Here is a 23,327-nt window from a genome sequence, read left to right as displayed (position 1 = left end):
TTCCCCGTAGACTTCATAACTGGCTTATCCAGCACAACTTGGCCAACCAGGATAAAAAACAAACAAAAAACACACACACACACACACACACACACACACATATATATATATATAATTATTCTTTTTTTGCTGTTGAATGACTTAGCTATGTACGACAAGTTTTTTTTGCCACTTTTTTATTTTTTTTATTTATTCAAAATATGATAATAATACAGTTTATATATACAATGGCTTTAATATACATCTTTTGTGATTGGCTTGTTTTTAATTTCTGAATGTATTCAGAAATACCCCCCTGAATTTCTTCAATAATATTTCTTCAATAGTATTTCTTTGGGAGCATAAAATAAAAAATGTCAGGCTGGTACAACTGTCCTGATATTATAATAAAGAAGAAAAGCCTCACAAAAAAATTGTCATAATATTTTATTATTATTTATTAGAGGCAAAAAATAAAATAATAAATAATAAAATATATTTTTTATCAATAAAAAATATATATATATATATATATATATATTAGGTTTTTGAGAGGTCACACCACATGACATTTTATAATTGAATAATTATTTATATTTGTTAAAAAATACAATGAAAAGCAAAATGTATTAATGCATGTTTGTATGTATGTATTAATTTATGTATGTGAGTATTTATTTATTTATTTTTAGATAATGATTAAGATACATAGGTATAGACAAGGTCTAAGTAAAATATGTTATTATTCTTTACTTGCTGGTTACACCACTTGACGTTTTTAGAGTCACTAACTTTAAACAATTATAAGAAGAGTTTTCAAAAAACATATGATACCACATAAATACAAAAAAAACTACATTTATAATAACTTACCAGTTTTGTTTTAAAATGCATAGATTTTAGTATTCTTGCTTTATTTAGTTGTGCTGGTTTAACTTGATCGTTTCAGTGGTGTTACTGGGTTTGAGTACTAAACAAAATGCCAAAACCTACCTTGAATGTTGACCAACATTTGCAATCACTTTTTAGTAAACAGCCCGTGTTCTTTGTCCACAGGGGTTGTTTTAGTTTCAAAATAGTTACACAGGGAAGAATGAAATGATGAATGAATTGACGGCTTCATACAGTGATGGAGCTTTACCAATTACTAGGCAGTTTCAGGACACTTGGCAGGTTGTATTCAACCTGTCAAACACGTTGCTGAACAGACGCAAAGCGAGCTCTCGGTTCCTGCTGCGCAGTGGCATCCAACATCTGGCTGTTCTGACAGATAAAGAGGAATAAGGTGTTAGTGCAAGATCAGCACTAATGGAAGTACAGCAAATGCCTTACCTGAGGCCCTCGACAGCTCTTTTCTGGAAGAACTGCTTTCTCAGATCTGGTTAAAGCTCAGATGGTGGAATGTTTACTCTATACCCAGACTTAAAAAATGAATTGGTTATAAGAAGTAAAGAAAACTAAAAAGCCATTTTCTTTCTCCCACAGCAGAGTCGTTGAAGCGTTTGCGCAGTTCGCAGTGAAACTTTGAAGATCTACACAGAACATGGCATCTTCATAGCATGATGGGAAAAAAAGAAGCTTCGGACTCCAATTGGGTAAAATAAAATTAGCCCAAGTTTTGCAGCTAATTAGTTACACATGGGAGACTGCTTGAAAAAGTAGGTTGTGGGAGAGGAACTTGAAAAGGTGATGACATTTCCAACATCTTGCAGCATTTTGTGGTGTGGGAAACTTACTGCAAACAATTCTGTTCGGGACGTGAATGTTGCGGCAAACTCTTCCAGCAGAAATTCCACGCAATTGCAAAAGAATAAAGGCAGGATGGGCTCTAGGCTAATAAGCGTTTCGTGATTGATTGCTCAGATCCTAATATTTAGAGGGGGTAGAGGCTTACGATAATTAGGTTCAAATTCTGCGACAACGGTCCAGCCCTTCCTTCTATCGTTCTGAAATTCACTTCAGATTTATTTAGATGGCTCTTCTTTTACCGATGTAAATGTTTTATTAAGCAGCTTTATAGTGTTTATGCATGCACTTCCAAAAAATGTGCACAAAACGAGGATTCTGTGAGAAATCAAGGCTCAAAAGCGGGCCTTGTTTTATTTTGGTTGGACTGGTAGAATAACTGTGTGATAATGAATTTCTCATGTCCTAATATTTCAATACAAACAAACAAAAACTATTAATGAAGTTTGCGGCATCCGTGTTCTGCATATATATATACAGTATATATATATATATATATATATATATATATACGAATCAGACTAAAACTCCACTTTTCATGCCCCATGGAAGAAAGAAACTCATACTGGTTTGGAACGACATGCGAGTGAGTAGTGACAGAATTTCTGTTTTTGGGTTCCTTTAAGGCCGACCATACACTTTGCAATTTCTGTGCGATCCGAACACTGTAATAATCAGTCATCAATGAAAATATGTGCAGTTAATGCAGCGTCAGATGCCAAAAACTCGTTTTTATTTTCACTTTCTGCAGCTTAATGAATTGATTGGACTGTAAAACTTCTTCACAGGCATAACGCTCATGCAGTTTGCTCACTCTTTGTGTGATATCAGTGCACTGGCTCGCCTTCATGGTTTAAAGTGGTCTTTTTTTCTCCAAATTGCGAGTTTGTCGGAATTGTTTTTTCAAAATTCTGAGCTTACATTTTGCATTTTTTCCCCTCAGAATTCAGAGTTTACGTTTAATTTTGGTTTTTTTTCAGAACTGGGAGTTTATATGTCACAATCACAAATTTATGTTTTGCAATTCTGCCTTTTTTTCTAAGAATTGCAAGTTTGCATCACACTTGCAAGTTTGCATCTCACAATTCTGACTTTTCTCAAAATTCTGAGCTTACAACTCACAACTAAATTTTTCCCCCTCATAATTTCCCCGCATAATTCAAAAATAAGATTTTCATTTACGATAAGCAAAACTCACATTTGTCATTTGCAACTTTTTGACGGCAAATCCTCCGCACATTCGAGCTCCTTTGATCATATTACTCCCTGTCTGTAGCTCATTTTGAGTCAGATACGATTGAATAAACACATTTTTAACTGGAGACTCAAGTGGATCACTGAATCAGGGACTTGACTCATGAACAGTTGCAATACCATCGGTCCAGTTTGCGAATTAAAAGTTCAATGCGTTCAATGTGAACCGATTCAATGGGCACATCAGAAAGCATCATCCAAAAGAATAATTTGCATATGAATAGGACATTTCTATCATGTCATGGAGGGGGTGATTTCTTCATTTCAAAATAGCAATGAACAATTATTATTATTATTTTTTTTTCATGAAATTAAGTCACATATAAAAGCAAGATATTATGTTTTGGAATGTAGTAAAGTAAAAGCAAACTGAAAATAATTTACTGAAAATTAAAAACATTGGCAAGAAAATATTTTGCCCCTGATAATAAACACATTGGCAACGCCACGTACAATTGAGATTGATATTTGTTTCACAAAGGTTATCTATTTTCACAGGACAGAACTTTCCTGAACATTAGAAGACATGTAGTTGGAGATATCTTGGGAAGTAAGAACAGAGATAAAGAATCAAATGTAATTAATAATTGAAAGCAGGTGAACATCATAGTTTGTCAGGGAATGTACACCCTCCCAATTCAAAATGTCACTGATAATATTGTCCAGTAGGCTTTGAGTGTATAATTATCTGTAACATATTCCCTACGGTCCAAGTAATATTTCAGCTGTTTAAAAGTGTTTGCAGATTCTTTCTTCAGACACTTTTGGCCCAGGACCTTCAGCAAAAATCAAAACATGACTTTCGAAAGTGCTCCATAATTTGGCTCATAGCTTATTGGAGTAGTTGAATACCTCGCTGGAGGTCCTTCACTGGAAATGAATAGGTTTTGATATGCTTTTGTAATAGTGTTCTTGGAACTCCATCTATCCCTGTTCCACATTGTCTCTACACAAGGAACTTGTTGCCATCATATTTGCTGAGGTCAAAGCTGTCTAAAACTATTTCAAGGCTATTTTAATTCATATGGACTTACATTCCCAACAATTTCCCCTTGGCAGTGCTTTCCTTACTTGACCAGTTCTTTAAGAGAAAGGGTTGGCCTGACCTGAAATAAAATAAAATACAATTAAAAAAATAATTGTTTGTTAATAATAATAATAGTATATATGTACACCTATTGGGTTGAAAAAGGATATTATTTATATATGTATTTATATATTTAAGCTTAGAACAAGGGAGAGTTAAATGCTAATGGAGTAAGAAAAATAAACTCATTATAATCTGAAAATATCTGAAGTCTATTTATTTATATTTATTTAAATGTAATTTACTGTAAAACTATATATTTTTTCGATGGCAAACCAGACAAAATACTTAAAGAGTTTTGTTATTGTTGTTTTGCAGTATGATACATTTTCAAGCCAATATTGGAGAGCAAAGGTCCAAAAAAAAAATCTACAAAAGTGAATGCTTGGGAAAATAAGTCCCTGAGCTTTTCTCATGGGAGATTTAGGTGTTGAAAAATCATCAGGAAGATAATTGAGTGGTAAGCATAGCTGAATCATTAGCAGAGGGCTCTTGGGTCTTAAATTAAGACCGGTTTTGACACTTCAGATTGACTTGTGCTCAAGTGTAAGACGAATTCCTGTCTAGGGCTCAGGCAGCTTGCTGGGATATCACTTGTGTTATGGAAACACGGCTCTCCGGCAAAGTGAAAGGCTGAGGCACGGGTGGCAGCACAACGTCTCAATTTAGACCACTGAAAAACAGCTGCATCCAAATGTTCCCTCTCAGTAACCCAGAGGGGTCCCAAGCCATTGCCTCCAAAGCATTCAGAGGGCCCCTCTGACCCCCCTCGTCCACGACTCTAGACTAGAAATGGATTCCACCACCGGTAATGCTGAGCAGGAACAAATGGGCTGTAGACCACCCCTACAACCTCAGCGCTCCTCGAGCTCCAGCGCTTACACAAATAAACCGCCAAAGATTTAATGACGTTGGGCTTTGGGATCTTTTTTTCGGCCCCACTTGTTCATTGAAAGATCAAACGCTTCTTAAGCACCGAACGATTCTGGGAGAGCAGTGATATATTCATTTTGCAGCTTCCCAGCATTCCCGGCAGCTGTATATTGTCTTTTCCGCATTTAACTCTGAAGGCCGAAACACACATGAATGAACTCTCGCCATCTTGAAGACAAATGGTTGAGTTTTACTTTCCATTTTTATGTTGACAAATGACTCTAATGTTGAGTAACTCCCATCCGTGAGGCCGTGGAAATTTTATTTCAGCACATCGCTAGTGCGGACGTCAAAGCGACACTCCGCTTTGTGTACACATGTAAGTCATGCAACACGTAAAGTTAGCATTGCTAAATTGTAGCTATCCGTCAACGCTAGTTTGAGATGTTTTCACGGCTGAAGAAGACATTTATTGAAAAGTATCTCCCATCTCATGAGCGTCTGCAAATAGTGCAAAATGAAAAGTTAGCATTGCTGCATTCCCGGAAGCTGTATATTGTCTTTTCCTTGTTAAACTCTGAAGGTTGAAACTTGCATGAATTATTCTCACCATCTGGGAAAAAAAATGGTCGAGTTTTACTTTCCCTTTTTAAGTTGACAAATGTTGCTAATGCTAATGTTGTATAATCCCCACTGTTGTGGAAATTTAATCTCAGCACATCGGTAGTGTGCTAGTGCAGATGTCAACAAGACACTCGGGTTTGTTTACACATTTAAGACATCACGCTAGTCGTGTACCACATAAAGTTAGCATTGCTAAATTGTAGTTAGTTTGCTAAATCCGTCAATGCTAGTTTGAGATGTTTTCATGGCTAAAGAAGACATGCATGAAAAATTAAATTTGCTGGAAGCTGTATATTGTCTTTTCTGTGTTTAACTCTGAAGGGCAAAATGTTCATTTATGCGTGTTTTGTCCCTTCACAGTTAAATACAGAAAAGACAATATACAGCTTCCGGGAATGTGGCAACACAAATTTACATGTTGTGCGACTCATGAGACTAGCGTTGACGGATAGCTATGAATTAGCAATGCTTACTTTCTGTTGCAAGACTATCATGATGACTTATATGTGCATATGTGTCATGTGAGTCTCTGAAGGGTGAGACACACATGAATTATCTCTTGCCGTCTTGACATAAAAATGGAAAGTAAAACTTGACCATTTGTCTTCAACAAATGACGCTAATGCTAATGTTGAGTAACCCCCACTGTGAGGCTGAGGAAACTTTATTTCAGCACATCACTGGTTTTGTCCCTTCAGAGTTAAAGGCAGAAAAGAAAATATACAGCTTCCGGGAATGTGACAACACAAATTTACATGTTGTGCGACTCATAGACGCTTTTTTGTTGCAAGACTATCGTGATGACTTATGTGTGTCTTGTTGACACCCACACTGGCACGGCCTTACAGAGGGGGTAAATTTGCTTTTTCTTTGTTTTACTCTCAAGGGTGAAACGCACATAAGTTTTACTTTCCATTTTTATGTTGACAAATGACACTAAAGCTAATGTTATGTAACCCATTCGTGAGGCCACAGAAACTTTATTTCAGCACATCACTAATGCGGACCCCAACAAGACACTCCAGTGTTTATGCATTTAAGTCATCATGTTTGTGGTGCAACGCATTAAGTTAGCATTGCTAAATCGTAGCTATCCATAAAACACTAGTTTGAGATGTTTTCACGGCTGAAGAAGACATTTATTGAAAAGTATCTCCCATCTCATGAGCGTCTGCAAATAGTGCAAAATGAAAAGTTAGCATTGCTGCATTCCCGGAAGCTGTATATTGTCTTTTCCTTGTTAAACTCTGAAGGTTGAAACTTGCATGAATTATTCTCACCATCTGGGAAAAAAAATGGTCGAGTTTTACTTTCCCTTTTTAAGTTGACAAATGTTGCTAATGCTAATGTTGTATAATCCCCACTGTTGTGGAAATTTAATCTCAGCACATCGGTAGTGTGCTAGTGCAGATGTCAACAAGACACTCGGGTTTGTTTACACATTTAAGACATCACGCTAGTCGTGTACCACATAAAGTTAGCATTGCTAAATTGTAGTTAGTTTGCTAAATCCGTCAATGCTAGTTTGAGATGTTTTCATGGCTAAAGAAGACATGCATGAAAAATTAAATTTGCTGGAAGCTGTATATTGTCTTTTCTGTGTTTAACTCTGAAGGGCAAAATGTTCATTTATGCGTGTTTTGTCCCTTCACAGTTAAATACAGAAAAGACAATATACAGCTTCCGGGAATGTGGCAACACAAATTTACATGTTGTGCGACTCATGAGACTAGCGTTGACGGATAGCTATGAATTAGCAATGCTTACTTTCTGTTGCAAGACTATCATGATGACTTATATGTGCATATGTGTCATGTGAGTCTCTGAAGGGTGAGACACACATGAATTATCTCTTGCCGTCTTGACATAAAAATGGAAAGTAAAACTTGACCATTTGTCTTCAACAAATGACGCTAATGCTAATGTTGAGTAACCCCCACTGTGAGGCTGAGGAAACTTTATTTCAGCACATCACTGGTTTTGTCCCTTCAGAGTTAAAGGCAGAAAAGAAAATATACAGCTTCCGGGAATGTGACAACACAAATTTACATGTTGTGCGACTCATGAGACTAGCGTTGACGGATAGCTATGAATTAGCAATGCTTACTTTCTGTTGCAAGACTATCATGATGCCAGTGTTCCGGTGAATTCAGTTCCCCTGTTTCCCCTTCGGCACGCATGCTGACCACAGTCTATGATGCTGACAAATAATGCTGTCTCACAGCCTGTAAGTATGTTTTCATATTGAAAGGATTTGCAACTGACGATTCAAACTCGAGTTTTGAGCAGTGTAGAGTAGCGCTTGTTGTTTGTCACTTCTCCGATCACAAATGCAGACATGGATTTATGTTTACACGGTGCGATGCAACGCAACGCGTAAAAAGACAGTATAAGTCATTATAATCCATAATTATGTCCCCACTGGATGCAACAAATTTTTTTTAACCTTAAACCGCAGAAACACATTTCATTACACCAAATACACAAAATAATATTATTTTTTAGCAACGTCATATGACCCCTTTAAACATTTAAGTCATTGTGTTTGTCGCGCAACACGTAAAGTTAGCATTGCTAAATCTGAGCTATCCGTCAATGCTAGTTTGTGATGTTTTCATGGCTGAAGAAGACATGCATTGAGATAGTGTCTTTTCCATGTTTAACTCTGAAGGGGGAGACGCACATGAATTAACTCTTGACGTCTTAACATACAAATGGAAAGTAAAACTTGACCATTTGTCTTCAACAAATGACGCTAATGTTAATGTTGTGTAACCCCCTCTGTGAGGCTGAGGAAACTTTATTTCACCACATCACTGGTGTGCTAGTGTGTGGACGTCTACAAGACACTCAGGTTTGTTTACACATTTAAGTCATCATGTTAGTCGTGCAACACGTAAAGTTAGCATAAATCGTAGCTATCCGTCAACGCTAGTTTGAGATGTTTTCTTGGCTGAAAAAGATGTGTATTGAAAAGTATTTCCCCTCCCATGAGTGTCTACGAGTTTCAAAATTTTTTTCGCCTCAAAGAGAGCAGGGATCATGTTCAGGATAACATTTTCTCTGGACTTTGTCAAATTCCTTCCTTCCTTCCTTTTGCTTCCTGTCTTTTACCCAGTTCCAGTTATGCTAGTTTTTCTTCCAAGGAAAATGTGTACAGTCCTAACCAAAATCTGACTTTAAATAGTATTTTACACTCACAACAAACATTAAAATGTGATCATTAAGCAATTTCACAGATTTGCTGGAAACATTTCCCTATCTTTTTTTTTTTTTTCTCTAAGAGCCAAAAGACTTCAACCTTAGGGAATTTTAAAGAATATTACCATGACATATAGGCTTAAAATATGTTAAGAGTATTTTTAGGAAAAATTTAAATTCTCTCATCACTTTCTCACCTTCATACCGTTCTAAACCCATATGACTTTTTTCTTTTGTGGAACGTGAAAGGTAAAGTACTGTTAGCTCTTTTTAAAACAATTAAAATAAATGGGAATTAGAGCTTTTTCATGATTCTATCATGATGCATATTCCAGGATCAGTACAAATAAAATTCAATTTGCATCTTTTGTTTCATAATGTTGATTACCCAAACATTATTTTGACTTGTCCTTCTAAAAGTGTGGGTTACAATCAGAAAATTGAATGGGACCAATTTGTAAATGTCACTCAAAATTACTCGATAGTTTCGATAGTAAAATCACAAGATGTAGAAAAATGTGTTAACATGATTTTACTCTGAGAAAAAATACCTTACTAACCTTCACTCATTTTCTGTGTAAAGTTAGGGTATCTTCACTGCCATGGTAACATAAACCACAAAAAATACAAACCTGAAAAAAATGTTTTTTTTTTTTACTAAAAATAAAATAAAAATCTCACTGAGCATTTTTGTCTTGTTTTCCAGTACAATTATCTAAACATTCTTATATCAAGATGCATTTACCTGACAAGCAAAATACTTACATTTTCAGAGAACAAGACCTACTATCTTATCAAAATTAATTATACCAAAAGTACCATTACCAATATTTCAATATTTATTTTTCTTGTTTTAAATTAATACTTGAATGTAGGTGCTTTATAAAATTATAAGTTTTATATTATGTCATGTACGTGCCTCATCATTACTTTATTTATTTTTTAATTTACTTATTCAAATTTTTGTATAGCTTAACTAGTATTGTACCTGGAAGAGACCTTTAATTGTGGGGTTTTCATTACAGGTCTAATACAATAGCTCTAAGTTTAATTCATAAACAACAATATCAGGAATATGATGAAGAAATCGTATAAGACAAATGTGAGGAATTTACCGCATGGCTGTTTGGTCGGAACTGATATGAATCTGCCGAGCTCTGCCTGGAGACCAGGTCCTGCTCGCAGTATCAAGTATGTCTAAGAATAGCTGGCTTGTCTGATGGCTGTACTGCACAGGACAAGCAGTGTGTGTGGCCCACGTTTGCCTCTTTGCCACATGTTCACACGTACTCAAACACATTTCACTTCACTTACATGCCTGCGCTCACCCTATCACTACAAAGTCATAGATATCGCGCCACGTCTAGAAGGGTTTCCTTCGTGGTTGGCCGGGTCAGGGGAAGCCAAGCAGATTTTCTACAACACAATCACAAATATAGAGACTTATTGCAACTGATAAACTAATAAAGCAACAACAAATTAAGGTAAAAAAACAAACAAAACATAAGCATATTAAGCACTAACCAACTGCAAGCAGCTTAACAAGGTGTTATATAACTCTGCACTGTATTTAATTATCATACTTTTTATTGCAAACATACTCTTTTGTATGCAATTTAGTGTTATTATACATTGAACCCTCTTCATAAATTGTTATAACTGCAGGACACCATAGCAACAGCCTAGCGATGCCCTAGTAACTAACCAAAACACCATAAAAATCACTTAGTGAATCAACTGTTCAACTGTTTATCAACACATTAACAAACACTCAGAACACACAAGCAACTATTAAGCAACAGCCTAGTGACCACCAAGAACACCATAATAGTCACTTAGCAATACCCTAGCAACACCATGAAACATCACATCATCTGATTAGCAACACACTCAGAATACCCAAACAATGACCTAGCAACCACCAGGAATTTTATAGTAACCATCCAGGGCCACACTAATCTAAAAATATCTCAGAACACCATAGCACCCTCTTAGCATTACCCTAGCAACTACTTGAAACACCACAACAACACCATATCAACTGATTAGCAAAGCGTTTACAAACACTCAGAACACACAAGCATCTATTAAGCAACAGCTTAGTGACCACCAAGAACACCATAATAGTCACTTAGCGATACCCTAGCAACAGCATGAAACAACACATGAACTGATTAGCAGCACAATTAGAACACCTAAACAATGAACTAGCAACCACCAGGAATATTATAGTAACCATCCAGGGCCATACTAATCTAAAAATCATGCAGAACAGCATAGCACCCTCTTAGCATTACCCTAGCAACCACTTAAAAAAACAACATAAACTGTTAAGCAAATCACTGACACTCAGAACACTCTAGAAACCAGAAATCAACATGCTAGCAACCACCCAAAATACAATCACTTAGTACCACTTTGTGATACACTAGCAAATGAGAACACCTTAGCAACCACACAGACAATTATAGCAACCATCTAACACCACCCTAAACAACCCCAACAGAATACCATAGCAACCTATAAGCGAAACCCTTGAAACACTTGAAACAACACAACTGTTAAACAATGCTCTGAAATTCAGAACATGCTAGCAATCTGCCAAACCACCATAAGTACAGCTTAGCAATACTCTAGCAACCACCTGAAACACCACATCAACTGCCTAGCAACAGCTTAGTCATAATGTGCCTAACAATCACTCAAAACGCTCTTGCACCTAGAACAACTTGTTAACAAACACCCTGAACACTATAGCAACCATATAGTGACACCCTAGCAAACGCTCAGAACACCCTAGCAACTACCCTGAATATTATGTAGCAACCATATTGCACCTCCGTAAAAACCACCATAGCAACCTCTTAACGTTACCATAGCATCCACTTGAAACAATACTACAGCTGTTAAGCAATGCAACAACACTCATAACACCTTAGCAACCACCTAGCAACATGCTAACAACCACCCAAAACAACTTAGCTACCACTTAGCAATACCCTGCCACCTAGGCAGAGTGTGCCTAACAAACACTGCACCCCAAACAGCATGGTAACAACCTTGCGACACCCTAGCAACCACCCAGAAGACTATAGCAACCATATAGTGACACCCTAGTAACTGGTAACTATATTGTAGCCACAATAGCAATCACTAGAAACTGCCTATCAACATGCTAGCAACCACCCAAAACACCACAGCTACCACTTAGCAATTCCCTAGCAACCACCAGAAATACTTCATCAACTGCCTAGCAACAACTTGGGCAGAGTCTCCCTTGCACTAAGAACAACATGGTAACAACTCAAACCACCCGAAACATTATAGCAACCAGACTCAGACACACTAGCAATCACCCAGAATATTATAATGTGACCCTAAAAAACACCAAAAATAGCAACCTCTTAGCAATACCCTAGCAACCACTTGAAACACCACAACAACCGTTAAGCAATGCACTGACACTCTCAGAACATGCTAGCAACCACCTGAAACACTACATCAACTGCCTAGCAACAGCTTAGTCATATTGTACCTAACAAACACTCAGAATGCCCTGGTAACAACCTAGTGAAATCCTAGCAACCACCTGGAACACTATAGCAACCAACTAGTGACATCCTAACAACCACCCAGAACACTATAGCAACCACCTAGTGACACAATGGCGACCACCTAAACATACACTTCTTAATCTATATATTTACTATGTTGAAATTGTGTTTGTAGCAACCATCCAAAACATCATAGCTACCCCTTAGCAACACCCTAGTAACCACCCGAAACACCACATCAACTGCGTAGCAACAGCTTAGCCATAGAGTGCCTAACAAAGAACTCAAAACACCCTGGAAACAACCTAGTGACATCGTAGCAACCACCTAAACATACATTTCTTAATCTATATATTTACTATGTTGAAATTGTGTTTGTAGCAACCACCCAAAACACCATAGCTACCACTTAGCAACACCCTAGCAACCACCTGCATCACCGCATCAACTGCGTAGCAACAGCTTAGTCATAGAGTGCCTAACAAATAACTCAAAACACCCTGGAAACAACCAAGTGACATCCTAGCAATCACCTAATGACCACCTAAATATATATTTCTTTTTTTTTTCCTCTTTTTTTTTCTGTGGAAATTGCATTTGTATTTTGTTATTTATGGGTATTGTTTGTAGTTGTTCACATTTCATGGCTTAGGTATGTGATTATTCTCTTCACATTTATAGTACCTGACAATTGTTTACATGTGTTGAGTTTATGAAACAACCACAATGCCACATACAGAAGATGAGTTATAATGGATGACGCAACAATGTGTCTCGTAGTGCTGCTAAACGTATATTCAAAAAAGTTCAGAGTGTGTCCTGAATACTCGAGGCATCGTGAAAGTGTTTGTTTGTCTTCTGAAACACTCATTACTGTCTGACATCAAAGTTAACACTCAAAGGAAAATTAAATTGGCATACTGGCTTAAAGTATAGGTTGGAGCTTGCTTGAAGTATATATATTAGCAATTTCGCCACAAGCTCAAATCAACAGACCGGTCACATTAGCTTTGTGACTCACACATTCATAATATGAAACATGTAGACAATGTAAATTTTTTGTTTAAACATCTTCACCTCACATAATATAAAATATCTGTTTTGTCCAACCAATCAAAATCCAATGTTTTGATGATTTTTGAACCCCATTGACTTTCATTGTATGGACAAAAACTGTTTAAATATTCTCTAACATATCACAAATTCTAATCTTGCATTATCATGAACTTAGAATATATAAACCGGGCATTAGTTTCATCCTGCCTGATGTTTATATGAACTTTGCATAGCTCTTTTGTGTTGTTGGAAAGTACTGAAATGTGTTGAGGGTGTACAGTGCCATCTGTCAAGACAAATTAGCTGCTGCTCTTCACTGGCAACCTGAGATGTGTCAAACAAGGAGAGAAACACTTGCTTTCAATGACTGACATGCAGTGATCCCACACTACCTCAGCGGAATCCACCACTTTTACTTTATTTCCAAATGTCTGACAAGGCAAACTGGAAGATCTCAGCCACAGGCCAGTGCTCAAGCACAGAGCAACAGGTGCTGGCTTCTCGTTTTACAGACTTTCAGCCTCTGTTGTCAAGTCAAGGCTGCACAAAAATGGTCCATGACACTGTCAGAATTTAGTTTTTTATTAACTGTCTATATTTGCCCCTTGGGATTTATTATTTCTGGGGCATTTTTAACTTTACCTTACCTACAAAGTAATTTTTTTTCTCTTCTACAATACATTTGAAATAATTTTCAATAATATTTTTTAAGTATATATGTACATTTTCCGGAGCACTATAGAGGCCTTCTTTAAAATCTGAAAACAACTTCTACCTAAAAAAGATTTAAAAATTTGCTTAAAATGGGTTAATATTTGCATGATTATATGTTAAGTATGTGTTCAACACTCATTTGTTCTCTAGTTTATTTCAATGGTTCTGTGATATGTAAATGTGCAAATATGACAACTAATCTTCTTAATTTATATTATAAAATGAAGGGTTTATGATAATAATGACCTAAAACATCATGAAATGTATGCATAATATATACAAGATTCATTTAAAAATGTAAAAATGTTCAAATAGGAGTAGATGGCATGTCACATTACTAGCACTGCTTGACATCTCATGTCAACTATTTACAACTTATAGCTAGAGCCACAGAGAATCTGCACACTTTAAAAAGGTTTTTATTTATTTATTTTAATTTTTTTGTGGTGATCATGGAACTATTCACATCACATTTAACATCCACTCAAAACCCTTTCAAAATGCAATTAAAGTGATTAATTTTAAATGAAATTTGAAATAATTGTTTTGTTTATTAAAGAAATTCATATGTCGGAATATTGTCTGTTAAAGCATTTAAGCAGAAGCCTTTAAATCAAAAAGGTTTTAAGACCGTAATATCCATATAGGACAACTGTGCCTAATTGTGGTTCATATAATTATTTGAGAGATTTTTTATAGTTGTAAATAAAACAAAGATTATTCAAGTATGTTTACAACAAAATGCTATTTAAGACTACATTTTCATGCTTAATTTAATAATTCACTTGCTGCTTCTTTGTAATTAATTGTGAAATTTACTAGTAATTTCTGAGTGAGAATTGTTTCTACACCAACTTTTTTTCAGTGCAGCAATTCTGAAAATTCATTATAAACCATTTAACAGAGATGAATCTGTGTTTTTACATTGCAGCTGAGAAGCCAAACACAAATGAAATTCAAAACACCTTGAGTCAAGCCAAAATGCATAATTTCTTCAAAGACTGGGCCATTTCTTTTTCTTCTGAACTCTGGGGTTCAGATTTCAATCACTGACATTACAGAGATTGTGAAAAACAAAACATGATCTTCCCTTTCACGCTGCCTGTGGCGGGCAAAGGTTAAGCCCATTTCAAACAAGCTGGTCCGAGTTTACGCATACACACGCACACGGATCCCGACTGATAAATCTCACGACTCCCCTCCACTTGCCTCCAGACAATCCCTACACTTGCCCTTAAAACACTAAAAAAGCTGCTTTGTGGGGAAGAGTTCAAAGTTTGCTCCGTTGGTGGTCACCACAGTAATGAAGCCGAGAGAGGCTGTGTAGTCCATAAAACCCACCGCCAGCTGAGCACAGCTTTTACATGATCCCAGTTTAAGCAAGTTACATGGATTAATTTCATGGCCAAAGCCCATCTTCTGAAAATCCGTAGGGTAATAATTTGTTAATAGCCACACTGGTGTTTAGTAAATAAGTCCACTTATGCAGAGTCAGATCATTTACAATTTTCCATTTGGTGTGTCATACAACACATTTTCTCCTCTAGAGTTACTCTAGGTTTTGAGTGTATGAGAACTACAATGCATGCAAGGAAAAACAGGAACACTAGTTTTCCGCTTGTGAAATTTAAAGCCAAGTTTGGGACCGGAGTGAATTAGACACTTTGAAATTGTGTAGGGAAAAACTTAAAACCTTCTCTTGCTGGAGCTTACTTAGACCAAACATCCTGTTATGGCTACATCACCTTGCATAATTCAGTTAACCTAAAGCAGATTTTTTTCTTGCAATAATTTTAAGTGCTTGTTTGACTGGATCCCTGGCATCCTTTAATGGTCTTAAAAACCCCATGAAATCAAAACTAGAGTTCTGAGGCTTTTAGTCCATGTGTGTCATCTTTGAGGTCATAACAGATACGCATTTAAAATCATTCCTAAGTGTTTCTCTAAGCAAACACATCAACAAAAGACAAGGCACTAAAAACATTTTAAAAAGTCACAATTGTGAGTTATAAAGTCGCAAATATAAGAAGTAGTAGCAATTGTATATAAAGTGTATATAATTGTATATAAATGTAAAGTCGGAAATATAAGATATGAGGTCACAATTGTGAGATGCAAAGTCAGAATCACAAAATATTAAGTTGTAATTATGGGAAAAAAAAAAAAAAATGTTGATTCATATGAAGTCACAGTTGTGAGATGTACAGTTAAAACTGTGACATCTGAAGTTGCAATTGTGAGATATTAAGTAACAATAATAGTAGTCGCAATTGTGTGATATAAAGTCATAATTACAAGAAGTGAATTTGCAATTGTGAGATGTGAACGATATGAAAAGTAGCCACAACTGTGAGAAGTAAAGTTGCAATTATGAGATGTGAAATTGCTGTAATGAAAAGTAGCAATTGTGAGATGCAAAGTCATACTTACCAGATATGAAGTCACAATAGTGAGATAAGAAGTCGCAAATGTGAAATTAAGTCACTATTGTGAGATAGAAAGTCGGAATTACGAGATACGATGTCAGAATTGTAAGATGTAATATTGAAATTGTTAGATGTAAAGTTGCAATTACGAGTAGTCGCAATTTTGATAAGTCATAATTATGAGATGTGAAGTCGCAACTATGAGATATATAGTAACAGTTATGAAAATTAGTCGAAAATTGTGAGATGTAAAGTAACAATTACAACATTTGGAGGTGCAATAATGAAAAAAAAAATAGCAATTGTGAGATACAAATTTGTAATTATGAGATAAGAAGTTACAATAGTGAGATATGAAGTCACAAATATGAAACAAAGCCGCAATTGTGAGCTAGAAAGTAGAAATTCCAATATGTAAAATTGCAATTGTGAGATGTAAATTTGAAATAGTGAGATGTGAAGTTGCAATTGTGAAATAAAGTCTCAATTGTGAGATACAGTATAAAGTTGGAATTAATGAGATAGTTTCAATTGTCAGATATAAAGTCACAAATATGAGAATCGTAATTGTGTGATATAAAGTCATAATTATGAGACATAATGTCACGTTTGAGATATAAAGTCACAATTATGAAAAACAGTCGCAATTGTGAGATGTAAAGTAACAATTAAAATATTTGAGGGTGCAATTATGAAAAGTAGTAGCAACTGTGAGATCGAAACGTTGAAATGTTAAGTTGCAGTTGTGAGATATAAAGTCACAATTATGAGATGTGAAATCACAATTGTGAGATACGAAGTTGCAATTGTGAAATAAAGTCTCAATTGTGAGATACAGTATAAAGTCGGAATTAATGAGATAGTTTCAATTGTCAGATATAAAGTCGCAAATATGAGAATCGTAATTGTGTGATATAAAGTCATAATTATGAGACATAAAGTCACGTTTGAGATATAAAGTCACAATTATGAAAAACAGTCGCAATTGTGAGATGTAAAGTAACAATTAAAATATTTGAGGGTGCAATTATGAAAAGGATATATAGTAACAGTTATGAAAATTAGTCGAAAATTGTGAGATGTAAAGTAACAATTACAACATTTGGAGGTGCAATAATGAAAAAAAAATAGCAATTGTGAGATACAAATTTGTAATTATGAGATAAGAAGTTACAATAGTGAGATATGAAGTCACAAATATGAAACAAAGCCGCAATTGTGAGCTAGAAAGTAGAAATTCCAATATGTAAAATTGCAATTGTGAGATGTAAATTTGAAATAGTGAGATGTAAACGTTGAAATGTTAAGTTGCAGTTGTGAGATATAAAGTCACAATTATGAGATGTGAAATCACAATTGTGAGATACGAAGTTGCAATTATGAGATACGAAGTTGCAATTGCGAGATACCAATTCACAATTGCAAGAAATTAAGTTGCATTAATCAGAAATAAAGCCTAAATTGTGAGAAATGAAGTTGCAACTCTGAATTATATATTGATAAGTGACCTTTTTTCCCCTTTTATTTTTGCTCAGTGGAAACAGGCGTTTCTGGAAAGTAGGTGACTAAACTCATAGTGTATTGCATGTACAATTTTTTACAGTGCATGTAAGACAGTATTCACTTATGGTTGTCATAAATTATATTGTGTATAAAACTGTAAAAGGAAAAAAGTATTTTTCTAATTACCTGCATTGCCTTAAAAGTTTACAAATGTAACACTGATTCACATACTCCCACCGACTGCCTGTGTGTGGCTGAGATGAGAGATGGTTTCAATTACAGTGGCATAAAACATCGGTTTGACAGGAGTTGTTGGGTCAGGGTTGGCACAAGGGTTGCCCACTGCTGTCATTCCCCAAAAGGATTCCCACCCAGTCCAGAGACACATATTTAACCTGTCTTTAATTCTAAACACATTTCTTTTTGTGTAAATTATTGCAAAAGCTCTCATCCAAAAATACAACATTTTACCTGATGAGGTCCTAATGAGTGAGATTTATCTCTGTTGATGACAACATCAACTGGCAAGTCACAAACTGTAATGAAAAACTGGGAAGCTTAGAAATCATAGACTTCAAAATTACAAATAGACGTCTTTGGCTAATGGTGCCCCATTTTTATTTTTTTGTGCCAAACATATAGTAGCAAACTACTTCGAAACTATTGTAAGGCTATTTTTAATACATATTTGATGTAATTAAAAATAATGTATGTAACAGTTAATAAACATAGTTCAAATTATGTTACAAATAAACCATTTTATCCAGTATTTGTGTGTGCTATGTTTTAATGCAGACTCCCTTGTAAAAAAAGATGTACACTACAAATAGCACACTAGAGTTCAAAAAAGTGTGTTAAGAAACAGTCATAAAAGTCTCTCTTTAAGTACATAAGTGAGTGATGTTTTATTTCATTAAAGTATATACTTTTAAGAAGTATACTACAAGTGCACATTCATTACAATCAAGCACACTTTTTCACAAGCGTCTACACAATTATCAATTGTGAGTCTCCTGTCTGTTTATCTGAGGGCAGTTTTTTAATATTAATAATATTGCTAATTCTGTAGCATTGCTAACTGAGCTTAGTTGCTCTACAACACAGGTAAATTCTTTGACAATGACACCTCAAACTAAAAGCGGATAGGATAACAGCTTTTATGCCATACGTGACATTTGTTTGGTGTGACTAACAATAATCCCGTACCGTACATTGGCATGATAGCAGCAAATGAAAGCCAGGTATAGTTACACTCAACATTACAAAGCTAACAGATCTCATTTTAAATAAAACCACAGAGGTTCGAGTTGGCGCTAATGTAGAGAATAAAGCAGTTTTTTGTACTATAATGCACCAACAGGGACTGAGTGCAATTAGAATGAACTTTTATGAATAATCATTAAGCTGTAACCTACTTACACAAATACCTTTGTTTTCCACATGACCTCATGGGATATGAAAGTAGACTTACTTTTGTGATCACAAACTCTGTTGATATGATGTCACAACAAACTCTTTTCAATATCTAATCTAAATGATAGCAATAGTTGTCTAAACAGAAGTAGAGAGGAATTCTGCTTTCAAGAAACAAACTTTCCATGAGTCAATTATGAGGTAATTAAACATGACCTCATATTCAATGAGCTCATATGAGATCATTAAAACAATGTTTCTGCTTCAGGTAATATGGATTTCTTCTAATTGAGGGTGTGGATGATATATGAACATACTTTTATTACTTACTCAACCTGAAAGTCGTTTTTCAAAGAAAAGTGCTATCAAGCTACAAAAGGCCTAAAAACACTATAAAACCCCCATAAAAGTAGTCCATACCACTGCAGAACTATACTCCAAATGTTCTGAAGCCATTCAATAGCTTGTGAGTGAAATTAAAGTCATTATTCATTGATAATGTTCATCTGGTGGCAAATATGGCGCCCAACGTAGGGCGTCAATATCAAATGTCACTGGAGTCTCGTAACCAAACAGCATGATGTCAAATATGCATTGTAACAGCTACATTTTATTTAAGAGCTGCTATAATGACCACCCTCGTGAAAAAGAAGTATGCTTTAGCATAATTTTAAAAAGAGTGCTTATTATAGAAATAATATACTTTAAAATAACATACCTAAATGGACAATTAACCTAAAAACTTTTGCCATCATTTACTCACCTCAATAAAGAGGCACATTGTACTGTTATCCTGATATTATTCTGTAATGAAACACCATCATGCACATCATTGTTCTTCTTAATAAACCGAAGCGTGATATCATATAGGGTCAACAAGGAGTCAAGGGAGCCTCACTCTATATTCAGTACAGGAAATGTGACAGCATGAGAGAAGGCAGGTTATGTCCCACTTTGATCACGTTTACCGCTCACTGATATGACCCACGTGCAGGGGAAGTCTGCTTAGCAGTCCTACGCCTACATTTAAACACATTAGAAACAAATTTGGAGTTTCCATCAGTTTCCTTTGACAACATGTTGCACATAGGATTACGCTCTCCATATGAATGGTAATATAGTAATAATACTCCATACTGGCAAAAAAAATAAATAAAAAATTTACTTGTGTAGCATTTCAGACAAAATTATTCCCTCACCTGAAAATGCACATTCATTTCTTTGCCTTCCATCCAGACAGTTGCTTTTGGAGGAATGCCATGAAAGTGAAACTTTATTTTCATGACAACTGAGCACATTTTTCCTTGCAAATTCTCATTACTGCCCCCCCCCCCCTAATTATTCTCAACCATGATTCTCAATCATCAATGCATTAATTATTGTAATAATTATTAATAATTTCTTACAGTAAAAAATGCACTTTTTTTAAGATTAACCCATTATAAATTTAAGTCAATACATCATATACTGTCATTCTGAATTAATAATCATAATAATGATACACTTATAACAGCTATGTTAATATTAATTAACATATACGCAACTGGTCTTTCTTGAGGTGTGGGAAAAAATAAAAATAAATTGAAAACGTTGAGCACAGAGAAATAACCTTACAGATTCTTCCTCAGAAATAAACAAGCAATCACACTTTACCAAATATACTTGCTTTATGGTGCTCAAAGTGTTCTGGTTCCTTTTTAACATGACCTCAAAATTCACAGAGGAGCAATCACTGACTATTTATATTTTGTGTGGAAATAAAAACATCCAGCCACAGAGCAACTGACTCACGATTTCCTTCTACCTGGGTTTCTATAATAATGGCAGTGTCTGCGGACCCATTGCCATTTAAACCAAATAATATATAGCGTGTGAGAGTTCATATATAATGTTTAGGAGCTGCTTACAATATAAGAATATACATTTAAAGACCATTAAAATGTTTTCAAATATAAGGTTACCTAATTAAGCATTGACTGAAAGTAACAATGGCCAGTTGTGACATTTTCCTGGTTCTGTATCATGGCAGCGTGCTGTAATATGCGCCACAGGACCTGATTGAGCTCTTTCAAATGCACCGCAGCGTGTGGTAATGGAACAGGCTTAGTTTTCAACAATTCATTCTTCGGCCAGAACATGTAAATTATTTAGATGAATGGCCATCTTCACTGTCAATAGAACTCACAAAAATGTAATCACCTCTTATAATCAGATATAATTAGCTGTTGTTGGAATGTCGGTAACTCAATGCTAACCTGAGGTGAAAACCATATGTTCAGTTACTAAATGAGTGAATATTACCAAAAAAACTTGTCAGGTTATACTTGACATAGATAAACAGATAGATAGACAGACAGACAGACAGACAGACAGAAAGAAAGCAAGATCAAAATAAATTAATTAGCTTAAATAAAAATAAGTTTATTTTGTTTTTATTTTCTTGCATTGTTTTTATTTTCATATTGTAGAATTTATTATTATCATTATTATTATTAGTATTATCATCATCATCATCATCAATCCCTTAGCAACAACCAAACATCATAGCAATGAAACTAGCAAACACCTTAGCATTTCCTTAGTAACTACACAGATATCCTAGCAACTACTTTTCAACCACTCAGAATATCTTAATAACCACCTAGCAAACATCCTAGCAACTGCCTACTAACCACAGCACTTAACATCTTAGTAACCACTTAACAAACACCCAAACATACTAGAAATAAATGAGAACACCCTAGTAACCACCTAAAAAAATACTCAATCCTCCTATAAACTGCTTATAAACCACCCAGAACATCTGAGTAACCATCTAGTAAACACCCGCACACTCTAATAAACAAGCAGCAACTAGCAAACAGTCAGACATCCAGCATAGCAAACACCTGAACATCCAAGTAACCGCTTAACAATTCCCCGAAACAATATACAACCTAGCAACCACCCAAAATATCTTAGTAACCACTTAGCAAACATTCAAACATCCTAGCAACTGCCTTTTAATCACTATGAACATCTTAGTAACCACCTAGACATCATCCAGAACATCCTAGTAACAATTTAACAAACTCTCAAACATAGACACCACCTAGCAACCACACAAAACATCGTAGTAACCACTTAGCGAACATCCAAACATCCTAGGAACTACCTATCAATCAATACGGACATATTAGAAACCAAGTAGCAAACACCCGAAAACACTAGTAACCAACTAGCAAACAGTCAGATGTCCTAGTAACTGCTTAGCAACCACCTGAATATCCTAGTAACCGCTTAACAAACCCCAAACATATATACCGCCTAGCAACCCCCCAAAACATCTTAGTAACCACCTCGCAAACACCCAAACATCCTAGTAACTGCTTAACTAATTCCCGAACATCTTAGTTACCAACCAGAACGTCCTAGTAACCACCTAGAAAACACCCAAACATCATCTGCTTAGCAACCACCCAGAACATCTTAGTAACCATCCAGCAAAAACCTAAACTCCCTGGATTTTAAAATCCTATTTTTTTAAATTTGTAAACATTTGTCTTCACTAACTTTTAACTTTTTTTTTAGACAAAGCTATTTGTCGACATCTGCCACACTGTTTGAATAGTGACACAAAACGAATGCAAGTTTTTTTGCACCAAAGTTGAGTTTACAGTGTTAATCTACTTCACACCGACTTTCAGTTTGCATTCATATAAGCCCTCCAATGACAGCATTTGCATTTTGATAGCACGCTTTTCACCTAAAGCACACAATCTTATTGTGAGTTGATGGTTTCAGTTTATGAAGCACTATATTATGCATATCATCCATACAGTAATATTAAATCATCTAAATTATGGTGTTTCATTCAAGAGTTCTCAGACAAAAAAAGATGCCAGGTTACTTTCAGAA

Source organism: Sinocyclocheilus rhinocerous, unplaced genomic scaffold (assembly GCF_001515625.1).
Source record: "Sinocyclocheilus rhinocerous isolate Xijiao unplaced genomic scaffold, SAMN03320098_v1.1 scaffold2302, whole genome shotgun sequence".
Taxonomy (NCBI): domain Eukaryota; kingdom Metazoa; phylum Chordata; class Actinopteri; order Cypriniformes; family Cyprinidae; genus Sinocyclocheilus; species Sinocyclocheilus rhinocerous.
Note: the sequence above shows the minus strand (reverse complement) of the source record.